The sequence below is a fragment of the Malania oleifera genome, chromosome 2 (genome assembly GCF_029873635.1).
Source record: "Malania oleifera isolate guangnan ecotype guangnan chromosome 2, ASM2987363v1, whole genome shotgun sequence".
NCBI lineage: Eukaryota > Viridiplantae > Streptophyta > Magnoliopsida > Santalales > Ximeniaceae > Malania > Malania oleifera.
The window spans coordinates 133,619,459-133,634,563 of NC_080418.1; the positions used below are offsets into that span (position 1 = coordinate 133,619,459).

The window sequence follows — 15,105 nt, forward strand, 5'->3', positions numbered from 1 at the left end:
TTTTTTGGTATCAGAGCTATAGGGGCCCTTTTGGGTCCCGACAGTTACAGGAGAAGTCTTCAGAGGTGTCTTTTGATGTCGAATACCCCGTTGCTTGCAATATTCATTAAAATGATCCAAATACTCTCCCCTATTATCTGTTCTGATGCACCTCAACTTCTTCCCAATTTGTCTCTCAGTTGAAGCCTGAAACTGCTTAAACACAGCTAATACTTGATCTTTTCTTTTCAAGGTATATACCCATAACTTCCTTGAGTGATCATCTATGAAGGTCACAGAGTAAACGCAGCCACCAAGTGTTATAGTCTTCATAGGGTCACAATCATCTAAATATATAAGATCAAGTATACCTAACTTTCTTGTGAAAGGGGAACTTTTGCAGGAGACTCTATTTTGCTTCCCTGCCAAACAATGTGTGCACTTTTTCAAAGGTGCACTCTTAATCCTAGATAGAAGATTCTTCTTGGCCAATATTGCCAAGCCTTTCTCACTTATTTGGGCAAGTCCCTTATGCCACAACTCTACTGAAACCTCATCATCCATTGCATTAATAATGTCTTTGGAGAGTTTTTCCTGCAACATGTACAAGGTAGAAAACTTATGTGCTCGAGCAACAACCATAGCACCTCTAGTGAGCTTCCACTGACTATTGCAAAAGGTGCTGCAAATACCCATCATCATCAAGTTTACCTATAGAAATCAAGTTCAAATGGATGTCAAGAATATGCTTCGCATCTCTAAGAACTAACTTCACGCCATTACTCATCTCTAAGCACACATCTCCAATACCAACGATTTTGGCCAAGCCACCATTGCCCATCTTCACTGTCCCAAAGTCACTGGTTGTATAGGACGTGAGGAAATCACGTCGAGATATAACATGAGTTGAGGCACCACTATCAATCACCCAGTTGGTATCATGGCATGCAAAATTAATGACATCATCATCATATACAGCGAAGAAGTCTCCAAAAGTAGTGATGCCAACTCGATCATCATTCTTGCTATCGCCATTCTTCGTCTCCTTCCCTTTCTTTTTGCTCTCTTTCTTCAACTGTCTGCAATATTTTCTTATGTGCCTTTTCGTGCCACAATGATGACACTCAACATCAGCAAAACTGTTGGACTTATTTAAATTTTTACCTCTATTCTTCAAACCTCTGCTCTTACTCCTCCCCCTTCTTTCTGTAACTAAAACTTTTGACTGTGAAGAGGATCCCTGTGATTTTCTTCTTATATCTTCATTCAATACACTGCTTTTAGTTAGATCCATATCGATTACACCATTTGGAGTTGAGTTAAATAATGACATTCTAAATGTCTCCCAAGAGTTCGACAATGTACCAACTAAACACTAGTACCTGCATGTACGCACTTGAATGCATATGACATATTTTAGTATTTTTAATATTTTGAAATATCTATATATTTAGATGGGTGGTTGTGTATTTGCTCTCGTTTTCTAATGAGGTTTGTGGGTGGCAGATGTAAGCATTTAGAAAAGAAAAAATTTATAGTATCAGTCCGGAATTCATGTCATTGTATGGTCATGATACGTGGCTATACTTTTGGTTATGTAGTTAGATAGTTATCTTGTTTTATCTCGTATCATTTGTTAAATAATAAAATTAAGTATTTGTTTATAATTAATATATATTTTATTTGTTTCCTTTTTTAGTAATTAAATAAATTTTAATAATTTTCAAGGTTTAAATATATTATTAAAAATATGAAAAATATAAAAAATATCCCAGGGGTCGCCATAAGAAAAATACTAACAGTGGGGGGGCGGAAAACAGATTTTGAAAACCATTTTAAAATTTTTCCAATTGAAGGCGAACGAGTGCTTTACTGCTTTTGGGGTAAAAAGAGCATAACAAAATCAAAAAGGAAGTTGGGACTTGGGACTGTGGAGGGGCGGAAACTGGCGGGCATACCATCTGCTGCGAATTGATAGAACACGGATTCCCACTTTCTGCATGCATCTATGAAGTGGGTTTCCTTATAAATTCGTATCTGACGTGGGTTTCGTTAGGATTACGGGAAGAGGGAGGAGGGTTTTGGTGGTTCTGGGTTTTGGGTTTCGGGTCTGCACTCTTTGTGGTTCTATTAGTAAGTGAGAGTCTGAGGCCACGAGGAAGAAGCTAGACACTCGTTTTCCTGCAGTAAGTTGTTCTGTTTCTTTCATGTTCATCTTTTAGTTTTTTTTTCTAATTATATTTATTTTTAATTTTTTGAAAAATCTTTTGGTTGTATGTTGTAAGACACGCATGTGTAATGAACTCTGCAATTGTTGTGGGGCTTGGTAAACAAATTCTAATGGTTGGTTTTTACACATGCACATGTAAAAACTATAAACTAAAGAAAAAATGAAATATGAAGAACAATGATATTTTTATTCAAATAAGTGAACACTACGTACTTTAGAGAGGATACAAGTAGGGGTATTTATACACTATTTCATAATATAGGTATGATAAATAAGGTACCATAAATCCCATGATTTGAGATAAGATCTGTTTTATTGTCATATATCATATTTTTTGAATCAATAGACTCTGATTTGTTAGCATATATGATTCGTAGACAATTGACTTTGGATCTTTGACGCTCCTTAGTCTTTATTGTGATAATTTGTTTCGGATCTTCGTCATTTAAACCTGCAGCGGACAAATGTGACTGTCGACAGTTTGATGAAATCGTCGACGATTTGGTGTAACTGTCGATAGGTTTGCTTTAGAATTGCTTTCTGAGTGTGTCGAGCTGTGATGCATTGTTAACACCCTCTTGCAAACTTTGCCAGGGTTGCAGGCAAAGTTTGTTGCAAAAAAAAATAATGAAGAGCGGCCTTTGAGGGTATGGATATGTTTTGGTATTGTTGTATGATCTTCTTTCCGAAGATAGTTGATCTATTGATGACTTTTGCATCTGCAATTGAGAAATGGTGTTGACGGGTCCGATCCTTCCTCGAAGGAGACAATTAGACTTCCGCCATGCTATGATGTAGTATTGAGATGTAGTGTACACAATGGTGAAAAAAAAAAGATATGGATATTACAGGGGCTGAAATTTTTATTTATATTTTTTATTTTGACATAGTGTTCACAATGGCTCTGATACCATAAATAAAAAATGAAACATGAAGAACAATGATTTTTTTATTCAAATAACTGAACCGTGAATACTACGTGCTTTAGAGAGGATACAAGTAGGGGTATTTATACACTATTACATGATATAGGTAATAATAAATAAGATATCATAAATCTCATGATTTGAGATAAGATCTGCTTTGTTGCCTTAGACCCTCTTTTTTGAATCAATAGACTCTGATTTTTTAGCATATATGATCCTCATTCCTCACACAATTTACTTTAAATCTTTGACGCTTCTTAGTCTTTATTGTGATAATTTGCCTAAGATTTTTGTCATTTAAACTTGCAGCGGACAAATGTGACTGTCGAAGGTTTGATGAAACCGTTGACGGTTTGGTGTAACCGTCTACTGTTTTTTTTCGGAATTGCTTTCTGAGTGTGCCGAGCTGTGATGCATTGTTAATAAATATGTTAATATATTAATGAATATTTTTTTTGATAATTTGGTGACTCCGGCCACCATCGTGCCACTTTGGACACTATGGTGTGGCACCAAACCCGGGGGTGAAAGCCGCCCGCCCATTGACGTATTCTAGTAATTCACCGGCGTAATGCCTCGGGAGTCAAACCCGTGACTGAAGAAAAAAACGTTCTATTAATGCTCCAAAAAATTTGATTGGTACTCCATATTTATTTTTAATGTATTAAATCTCATACTTTCACTTTATATTTTTAGTTTTCACTTTACAAATGAAATGACGGAAAAAAAAGGAGGCTGCAAATTCATCATTTCATTGTGCGGAAAAGATGGTGTACTAATGCAATATTTTTAGTTTGGGCATGAAGGTGTTTTAAAGTTTCGATATTTCAAATGTCATACCTTCACCTTATTTCTTAATTTTTACTTGACAGTGAAAAGACAAAAAATAATGGCTGCAATTCATTGAGTGGAAAAAATGATTAGTACTAATGGTATTTTTCAGAGTGCCAATAGCATCTCCTTACGGGAAATGAAATACTCATTTATTAGCAAGTTAACAATGTCAAACTAACTCACCTTTGAAATATCAAAACTTCAAAAATTCTTCATGCCCAAACATGTTGAGCATCCGAACTAACTCTTCTTCATGATTATTAAACAAATGAAGACTTAATGGGATTTTCAAACTGCCTTGAAAAAGTTTAGAAACCCTGAAATTTTTGAATCAATTCAAAAGAAAGAAAAAGTTGGTGAATTTTATTTATTTCAGTTCTAGAGACTCTAGGAAAAGATTATTAAGGCACTTTTGTATAAAAAAATGGTGAATTCTTGGGCTTTTAAATAATTGGGTTTGGTTAGAAGTTACAACCAACTGGGTTCATTGAAAACATTGGACCGATTCAACTTGAGAATCACACAATTTATGGTCAATTGAGTCTTTCTTTTACCTACCTACTAGATTTAAGTGGGTCGGATGGTGAATTAAATTGAATTGAATCATATGAGAGAATCATACAATTACAACAACAATGATTGTAAATACTCAAACCTGGAACATTACCAAAAGTACTTATCACCAAGCCATTTAACTCTGCTTTTAATTGAATAGGTAAAAACATAATGTAGTGTATACTATATATGGTGTGCTGACATCATGGTTGAACAGGATGGGTTGAGTTGGTTGAACTGTTCAACCTGTAACTGAACAACTCGCAGATTCAATGCCTGGTCTGAGTTAAAAAAACATTGTTCCAAACAGAGAAATCATAGATCTTTTAACGAATTCTACAAATGTACAGTTCATTTTCCCTAAGTGGAGTCTTAGAGTTAGATCGGAGTTGCTTTTTTTTCAAAAAGTTCCTGCCTTTTGTTGTGCCAAATGTATGCTGCTATATCACAGGACAGTGATTGGAGAATCGTTCTTTGTACTTTAAAAGTGTTATTCATGCATTTGAAGATGGCCTTATAAGTTTCTTCCTGTAATAGATTGTATGTATTTTATATGTTGAAAATACTTTTCTTAGAGGTAGAAGGAAGTTGATTTGTTGTTGTTATTTTTTTTAAAAATAATATGCTTTTTTTTGAAGATGAACGTGGAGAAAGGTGGTTGTATTTCTTTGTAGTAGAATATTCAGGGATGTTGTTTTGCTCATTGTTTACATAGACGGGATGGGTGCATTGAGTTTTTTTTCCTTTCCTTATTTATTTAAGGGTAGTTTTGAAGAGTAGTTGCCAGATATGATCTCTTTTGTTTCAGACTTTTTGATTATGTTGGTTACATATTTATAGTGCAGGCTGTTTTAAGGACTGCTGTTTTTAGGATTTTAACCGGCATGGGGTGGCATTATTAAGATGATGCTAGTTTTTATTTTATCTTATTTTATTTTTTTATGAGAGCAGTTTTGAAGAGTAGTTGGCAGATATGATCTCTTTTCCTTCAGAAATTTTGATTTTAAGGGTCACATATTTATGGCGCAGGCTGTTTTAAGGGCTGCTGTTTTTAGGATTTTAACCGACATTGGGTTGCATTATTAAGATGGTGCTAGTTTTTTTTTTTAATCTTTTTATGTTTGAGGAATTCTTGTTGTCTTGTCATGTATTTGTTTCTCCTGCTAGTTTTAATGGAGCTTCTTTTCCATTAAAAAACATTATTCTTTTTCTTGAAACTCGTACAAAATGAAATTTACCATGAGTTAAAGTGAGTAGTGCACAAGTTTATTTTTGCTCTGAACAATGAAAACTAAGCTCAGATGTAGGACTTACCCTTGAGACCTAGTTCAGGTTGTAATTGGTTGGGTGGGATAAGGGAGATCTGGGGTTCAAGTATATGAGTCAAAAAATGGATGCAGGATTTGTTTTTGTTTATTAAATTTTCTTCCATTTTCTTTGCAATCAAATGTTGCCTAGTGAAAATCTAACGGAGTTTCTTTTATAGTTTTTTGAGAAATATCTTTCAATTTTTAATATAAGATAGTGGTAATGAATTTCTAACAATCATCAGATTAATGTTTGGCAATGCCATTTTTCCAAATTTGGTGCTGTTTGATAAAATTAAGTATTAAAGTTGTATCACCTAGTTAAACAATAGTATTAAAATGGTGATCACTAAATCAAGTTCTGAATTTATAGTCATCTGATTTTATATGCATATTCATTTGGTAGGGCTGGATAAAAAGGATAATGCAAGCTGATGAGGATGTTGGAAAGATTGCGATGGCTGTACCACTTCTTGTCTGTAAGTAATTCAAAGCATTTTGTGCCGATCTATTTTGATATTTTTCTGGTTTAAATAATATTGGTTATTTGCAATTATATTGTTGTTTAATCAATGCAATTTTTTAATTGAATACATGCAGCTATAGCGTTGGAACTATTTCTGCAAGATCTATGTGATCAGACATATGAGATAACCCTCCAACGTGGTGTAAAGACCTTGACTTCTCTGCATTTGTAAGCCAATTGTTTTGTTCATTTTTAAGATGATTGAAGGCAGGCCACCAGTATGTAATAAATTTAAATTGGCCCTTCCGTATTATTTGTTTTCTAACTTTTCTTAATCATCGAAGCAATGACCTAAGCTCACACTAATTAATATCCCCTTTTAACAGAATTCTCTGTGAGTCTCCCCTCCCCCACTCTCTCAAATAACATTAGGATGAATCATGCTCTAGGAAATGATTATGCTGCACATTTTTTTCCAATATATATATATATAAAATTTTTTAAGAACTGAGATAATTTAACTTTTTCCAAACAATTGCGGAAAGCAATGCATACAGAGCTTTAATGTTTTTGATTTTCTAAGGGAAATTTTCAGTAAGGTTCCTGATTTAAGTGGCTATGATGCTGTTGGTGAGGATCGTTCTATTGTGAAAAGAAGGTTTGTGAGATTGTAATATTCTATGAGCTTGTGGACAATGTAATCTCAGGCTCACTATTTACTCTTTGATTTTCTAGGAAAGTTGCCGGGGATGAAGAAAATGAAAATGATGATGAGTCCAAGAGGGGTAGGATGGTAAGATGCTTCGATGGTTTTGCTTAAACCATATTTATATTCCCCTCCCAGCTGGGTTTGGTAGGGTGTTGGTTTTGTTCACTTGTTTTGGAAAATATTTTCTTATTGAGCTTTTGGCAAATATTGTTATTTTATACCATAGTTTTTGCTGTAAATCTGAAATAAATTGAAGATTCAATGAAGAAAGCACGACACTTTGGCTTAGTGACAGAGAAAAGAAGAAAGGGAGAAAGTTGAGTCTGAGCATATATGCAGCTCTAGATCTGCCCTCATATATTTATAATCAAAAAGAGATAAAAGGACAAAAAGACCCCCACTTGCACCACCAAGTTAATAGAATAATATAGTGTCTTCTAACACTCCCCTCAAGTTGGAGGTGTATAAAATCACCTAACCCAATTTATTACAATCATTAGACAAAACAGTCTTAAAAGAGCCTTTGTGGAAACATCACTTAACAGATCCACATATTTTACAATTGGAGTTCCCACAACGTTCTTTAACACTGCATCCCTCACAAAATGACAATAAACTTTAATGTGCTTTGTCCTGCGATGAAACACAGGGTTGCTAGCAATATAAATATGGCAGCATAACTATTGCAAAATAGCATCTATAGATATCAAGGATCCTATCTCTAACATAAGAGACTTCAACCACATAAGATTACTCGCAGGTAGTTTCTTTCTTGTGATGCCTATAACAGAACTACCTCCAACAAATGTACATTATCCATTGGTAGATCTTCAATCATCAGCAAAGCTAGCCCAATCTGCAACACTGTATCCATGATCTCTCAGTTTCTATTGCATATCAAACCTTCCGCCCTGGAGAGCCTTTGGGATACTGTGGCATTCTACAAACAGCATCCCTGAGTCCCAATGTTGTTGTTTTGGATTTTCCATAAACTGAGTCCGGAACCTCACACACAAAGGACATATTAGGTCTAATGACAATCAATAATCAAGTAGATTAACTTGCCAATCAACTCCCTATATCAAAGCATATTTTCAAAGTTCAATTGAACATTCTTGGATAACTTCATGTTGGGACGCATAGGAGTATCAGGTGTAGCTCTGAACATACTAGTATTACTTAACATGTTCAAGATACATTCTGCCGAGGCATATTCAGCTTTTCTTGCACCATACAATCTCAATTCCAAGAAAGTAACATAGATTACCCAAGTCCTTGATTTGAAAATTTTCTTAACGTCACTGCTGCAATTTCGTGCTCTGGTCATTATTAGTGATGATATCACCGGTGTGAACTACTAGAAAAAATATACCTGTGTCCTTTTTGTGGATCAGAATGGCACCAATAAAACCAGATCAATACATGTTTCGGGTCAAGGAGATTGCTTAAGACCATAAATGGCCGTACTCAACTGGTGTACTTTACCATCCTCTTACCAAGCAACACATCAGGAGGTTGCTCTGTGTACACATCTTCAAGCAATACAAATACATGAAGGTATTCTCCACAACCAATTGGTGTGAGGGCCGATTAAAATTAATTGCCAACAAGATCATACACAATCAGGATTTAGTCCAGTAATAGGAGAGAAGGTCTCAAAATTATCAATACCATATGTTTGGGTGTATTCTTTGACAATCAATTGAGCCTTAAACCATTTGACACAGCCTTTAGGAATATTTTTTATGGTGTAGACCCAGCAACACCTAACGAATTCCTTACCAATAAGAAGATCCATCAAGTCCCACATCCCTTATGAGTGGTCGAGGCCTCCATTTTTACATTCCACTGCATCCTTCCGCCTAGGGTAAGTAAGCATTTCAACATACGAGGAAGGCATAGAAACACAGGAAATAGACAAGGCAAAAGAACACACTAAACTAGGAAGGTGAATAATTGGAACATAATATTCTATAGGATAAGCAACTGTGTGGTGCTGAGTACATGTTTGGGTACTTTTCTGGAGCAATTGACGATCCTCACATTAAGATGGATGGATCTCCAAAAATAAGAGTCAAAATAGTGAAGGGTAGAAGAGGCGGCTGCATGGTGCTAATGATGATATGTGCCTGCTTTCTGTTTTTCATAAATCCTCAATCATGTCACTGGGTCCGTAATTGATGTAATTGGAAGAGGATAGAAGTATTATCCAAACGGATGCGGGTATGAATTGGAGGATCAATACCCGAGCTGACTTGAAATTATTGATGGACTCGAAATAGATTCATGCAAGAGGGACATGACACCAGAGAAGTAAGGTTTCCCTTAAAAAGTGACATGTGACATTTGCCCTAACATATTTCTTGCAAGTGTGGGGATCATAGCATCTATATCCTTTTTGAGCCGAGCACCCAATAAGGACAAATTTTACGGCACGAGGAGAGAACTTGTCATGACCATAATGTGGAACATGAATGAAACATGTGCGCCCAAATACATAAGGCACAATTGAGAGCATGGATGTTTTTGGGTTCACAATGGAGAAGGGAATTTGTCCCCTTAGAAAACTAGAAGGCATCATGTTAAGTAGAAAACATAATGTAAGATGAGCATCAATCCAAAAGGTTGTAGAAATATGCATAGGAAAGAGTAAAGATCGTCATGTCAAGTAAATGTTTAATTTTTCATTAGGCCACTCATTTTGTTGAGCGGGTACATGATGTTTGATGAATAATTCCTTTGACTAAGCAAAATGACAAACTCATTTTGAATACATTTAAGGCATTAATAGATCGAATCATTTGAATACCTTTAACAAATTGAGTTTTTATTTCCTAATAAACTAAGAAATTCAAAACTATCTTTTAACAAATGGATCCAAGTCATACTCGAAAAATCATTCGGACGAAATATTAATAACCGTTAAATTTCTTAACTCCACATGGACCCCAAATATTTGAATGAATAAGATAAAATGACATACTATGCGACTTGACTCGAGATGAAAAGATGCCCTAATATGCTTTCATAACACTCAAAACGAGAAATAGACTTGAAGGTGGGCAACTCTTGTAGCTTTTGAAGGGATGGATAACCCAATCAACATGCCAATAATCTAGAGGAACAGCATGAGTAGAAATTGAATAAGCAGGATGATAAGAATTGGATCTACCACCACCATCGCCATTGAAATAGTACAACTATACGAGCCATTCTTCTCAAGGTCTGCCCCAATCCTCTTCTTCGTTTGGAGATCTTGAATAATACAATGAGAAGGAAAGAAGGTTATGGAATAATTATGAGATTTAGTTAAGTCGACATCTTCAAGGGAAATTTAAGCACATATAACAAAGAAGAGACAAAAATAGAAGGAAATGAAAGAATATTTCCACAACCAAAGCCTGGTGTAACCTAACCATTGACAAGAGTAACATTTGAGTGCAAAGTAGCGAGTTTTTAGGACTGATATAAATTAGGACTACCATTTATATGGAAGAATGCACTGGAATCAATAACCTTAGATGAGAAGGATGAAGAGGCAAGAAGCTCCGCTATACATCAAAATGTGCCACAATAGCAATAGACAAAGAAGAATGGGTTTGGAGTTTTTGAACCATGCAGATAGGATTGTTGTGCTTCTCTTGGGACATGGTAGATGATGGACTCAACTCCCTAATGCAGTGGCCAGTGCATTTTGAAGTGTCAATGGTAGAATCACCCTTGGCAAGACACTTATTGGCCCAATCGGTTTTTGCAGAGAGATCTCATATGTGATCAATAGTGTCATTACCCCTACCACAATGTGTTCAAATGCTAGAATTGCCACCACCAACTCCTTATCGTCATACACTATGCGATGATCGCCATATGAACCCTTGTGTTCATCCTCCAACATTTACCTTACTACAGTTAGGGGTAGTGCTAACGGGAGCTGGACTATCATGAGACTTGAGAAGAAGACTTAGACAAATCCCAATTGAAATTTGGCAGCCAAGAGCTCTGCTCGCTGTCTCTTAATCATCTCAACTTCAGAACTAACTCGTTGATGGATATTGAGTTCCTCCCACATACCCATCAGAGTGTTGTAATGCTCAGTTATGGTAAGTCCTTGGTCTTACTTGAAAAATTCATCATGCTGGTCAAAACACGAGCTTGATTTTCTTTATCTTGTGAGAAGCTTTCGCTAAGATCAGCCAGTAAGGCTTTGGATGTCCTATTGAACATCACATTCACAACAACTCGTGCCTCCATGCTGCTCGACAACCTCTCAACAATATGTCATTTTCTTTCATCATTCTTCATAATCCTTGGACCTCACTTTTTACAGCAGTGCCTGAAACCACAAGTAGCTGGAAGATCCAACCAGTGATGGCTGTAATCTGTATGTTGACAGCATCAGCTGAAGCTCTCTTTGTAGAGGGCATTAGAGCCTCCCTTAATACACCACATTCAGCACAGCAGTATCAAGCATGAACTAGCAAAAATATTGAATCAGGCAACATACACTAGCATTAAACAACACTGCATAACTTCAAAGGTCCAGAACTTCAAGAGGCAACTATGACCACTTTTCAGGATCCTAGGAGTCATTGACCTAAATAGTCTCATTCATCTAGTCAAAGTTGGTTTCGACCACAGTACCACACAGAACAGGAAGATTACCGTTGACCATGAAGTACTGGAGGCACTTAAACAGCAGTGCAGGCACTCAAATGACCTGGCAGGTGCTAGAAGCATATGCATGCATGGAAACAGCAATCACAACATCATACCAGTATCACCACCTGACCACTGATCAAAGGAAACATTAGAGCAACAATAGCTGTCTACTAGAAACAGTAGATTGCTGTCTTTACCTGAGCAAAGTTCCACAAGACACATGACACCTACAAAAGTGGCTCACAGATGAGAGAAGGATGAGAAACACTAAATGACTCAGACGAAGAGAAAAAAACTATACTCCAAGACTCGACAAGGGAAAAAAGTTATGGAGGATAAGGGCTGTAACTACATCAAATTAATCAGGTTCAGAGAAGTTTATTGCTCTAAGACCATGTTGTAGATCTGAAATAATTTGAAGATTCAATGAAGAAAATACAACACTAAGGCTTAGAGATGGAGATGAGAAGAAGAGGAGTAAAGGAGCAAAATCACTCAGCAGTTTTTTGGAGCATTAAGGCCTGCCTCTTATATAGTAGTAATAAAAAAGTCATTCACAAAAATACCTCCACTCTAAAATGACTTTTTTCTTTGAACAGTTTAAAAACCTGGATCAGTCCTGCCGCTCTGACTTGGCTGGATCGGAATTTGTCATCTTACTGATCCAGATGATATGACAAAACCAGATTTGCAGTGAGCCAAAGTCAACCTGGCCAAAACCAGGTGACTCTGTCTGTCTCAGCCAGACCCTGGGAACCGGATCATTTAACTGACCCAAAACGAGTTTAAATTGCTGGACAAGGAGACTAGAGCTAGACGCCTCATAGGAGAGTGAGCAACTGTTTACCACTGCACCTGCTTATCTCTTGTGTAATTTTATTGACAATAATAGAGGGACTTCAGGCTTGTTACTGTACTGTTACTGTACTCTGTATGTATGTGCGTGGGGTATACACTCTTAACTATATTAGAGAATCAAATATTTTCTCTTGCTATTTTTGTTAATAATAATAATAGGTTTCAAGAATGTTTTAATAATAGGGAGAGTAGTACCAAAATTATCTTTGTTTTTGTTGTTTATTATTTTAAGCTTTAATTGACTATTATAATTTATAAGGAATGCCTTTGTAATTATAATCCAACCCTTGGATTTTTTAACCAATCTCACCAACCAACCTATTAGCTTCACTGAGTTGTTTGCCCTTTTGGGTTTTAAAATCATGGTTCATACAATTATTTTAGGTTATCATGCAGCATCAACCCAAAAAAAAAAAAAAAGGAAAAGTGGATGTCTTGCAGCAAGAGAGAATTTGCAGTGGTCATTTTCCTATAGTGTCAGGAGTGCTGCTAATTAAAATGTTAGGTTCCTAAAGTGGTCATTCCCAGGTATAGATTAGTTTTGGTAGTTTAGTTACAATTTGTTATACGAGAAATTATGTTGTTACTATAAAGCAAATAACAATGTGAAACATTTTATGAATCCATAATAAGGAATAAGGAATAACTATTCCCAAATTTCATCATGAGGATTTTTATTCCTTTTTTATTAGAGGTTGAATGAAATACAAGGAATAACTGTTCCCTCAACTTCCAAAATTTAAATTATAATCCTATTCAAAGGAATAGCTATTCTGCTGAGCTAAATGAGCTATTAAGGATTGTTATTTCTCCATATTGGTTTTCTACCAAAGAATACCTCTTCATATATTAAATATTACTTGTACAATTGTACTTCTAAAAAATCAATATATTGTACAAAAAAATCACCTTTTTTTTTTTGGCTTTTATTCATTTGATGCAAATACCTTTTTATTGAATAATTAAAATTTGAAAATAGCATTGTCTAATTGAACAGATGTTTGATGCTGTTAGTTAATAAAAAATCTACTCGATTCTTCTATTCATGCTAATTTGTTGTAATGTCATTGGAAACGTTCATGGCTTTTTCTTTAGGTGGTCATTTTCTCGAATGATTATTTTGTGCTATAATATTACATATATGCAATTTCGTAAGTGGCTAAAAATAATGATAAAAGTAGGTGTTGGTAGATTTAAAATGTTGTAATTGATTATGCTTAATTGATGATTCTTTTTTTCCCATCTAATTTTGCAGCATGAGACTGGCCAAACCACTGGTGGTGGCCGAGCAAGGGGAAGAGGAAGAGGCAGAGGGGTCGTGTGCGAGGAAGTAGAATTCTAGAAAAGTATGAAGATGATCCAGACATTTCTGTGCGCAATGGTGCCGATCACAACCAAAGCACTGGAGGCCTGGATAATTTGGCCAAGACTGGAGGATCAAGGGGGAATATATTGTCCAGTAATGTTGTAGATACACAAGTTTGGAACTTTGACCTGAATGTGGACTTGGATGACAATGGTGAGACAACAGCAGCACCAGCAGCTGCCCCTGCTGGCTCATCATTAAAGCCTACCCTGGAAACAAAGCATGAGGAGCGCCCTGCTTGGCCCCTGCCTGACATGGAGAGTATGGCCATTGATCCCATTCAACTTGCAAACTTGGACAGGGGGATAAATAATAATGATGATGATGATGAAGATTATGATGAGGAGCAGTAACTGATAGCAGTCCTACTTGTTTTTGTGGTTTCTTACATCAGTGGCAGTGGTAGTTTTTAATACTCTCTTATTTGGGGTAGATGTTAAGCCAATGGGTTGCAGATGGTGGTTAGCTTGGAAAAACATGCAGGTCGGTAGGAAGCTGGGAAGGCTAAAAAGGGTTTTTTCTCCCTTTTGGCTTCTCAAGAAAAGTCTGTACCATATGTTTGCATACCATCCATTAGGTTACTAACATCAGTAGCAGTATATATTGATTCCTGTTAATTTTGAAATCCTTGGTTTATGTAACTGACCAAATTTAATCTAGAATTTCCTCTCTCTCTCTCTATGCACAACCTTAAGTCTAATTTTTCTGGCCCTGGCTTGTGATGATAAATTGATTGCCAGTTTTGATGCATAGATTGAAATTGGATTTTAATGTACATGTTAGATATATGTTTGGAACAGGAATATGATGAAGTTAAATGGAATGGAATCAAATCTGCCAATTGTTCTCTGCAATTCCCATTTAATTTTGTAATTATATTTTCATTCTCATCTCATTTCATTTTTACAAAAACAAACATGAGACAATCTTTCCCTACATGAATACAGATTATTTTGATTACTGCATTGAACACAATTGCTTGAAAAAGAGAAAAATGAGCTTTGCCATGGGGCTTTTGCCAAAAATTTTTTCATAGCTAGTTCAGCTTTTGATAGAGAAAGCACAAACCTTCTGCTTCTAATTGCACTTGGGTGGACCTATGGAAAATTTAGAGTCCAATTTAAAGTTAAATGTATGCACCTGTGGAATATGTATTGCCGCAACAGCCCAATGTTATGAGGTCCAGAAATGGCAGGAGTGGTGCTAAACAAATGGA

The 15,105-nt window shown here is 36.0% G+C and overlaps 1 pseudogene; it reads left to right on the forward strand.

Annotated features, from left to right (window-relative positions):
* The first annotated feature begins 1,465 nt into the window (after window positions 1-1,465).
* Window positions 1,466-14,722, forward strand: LOC131148392 (uncharacterized; annotated as a pseudogene).
* Window positions 14,723-15,105: the final 383 nt, after the last annotated feature.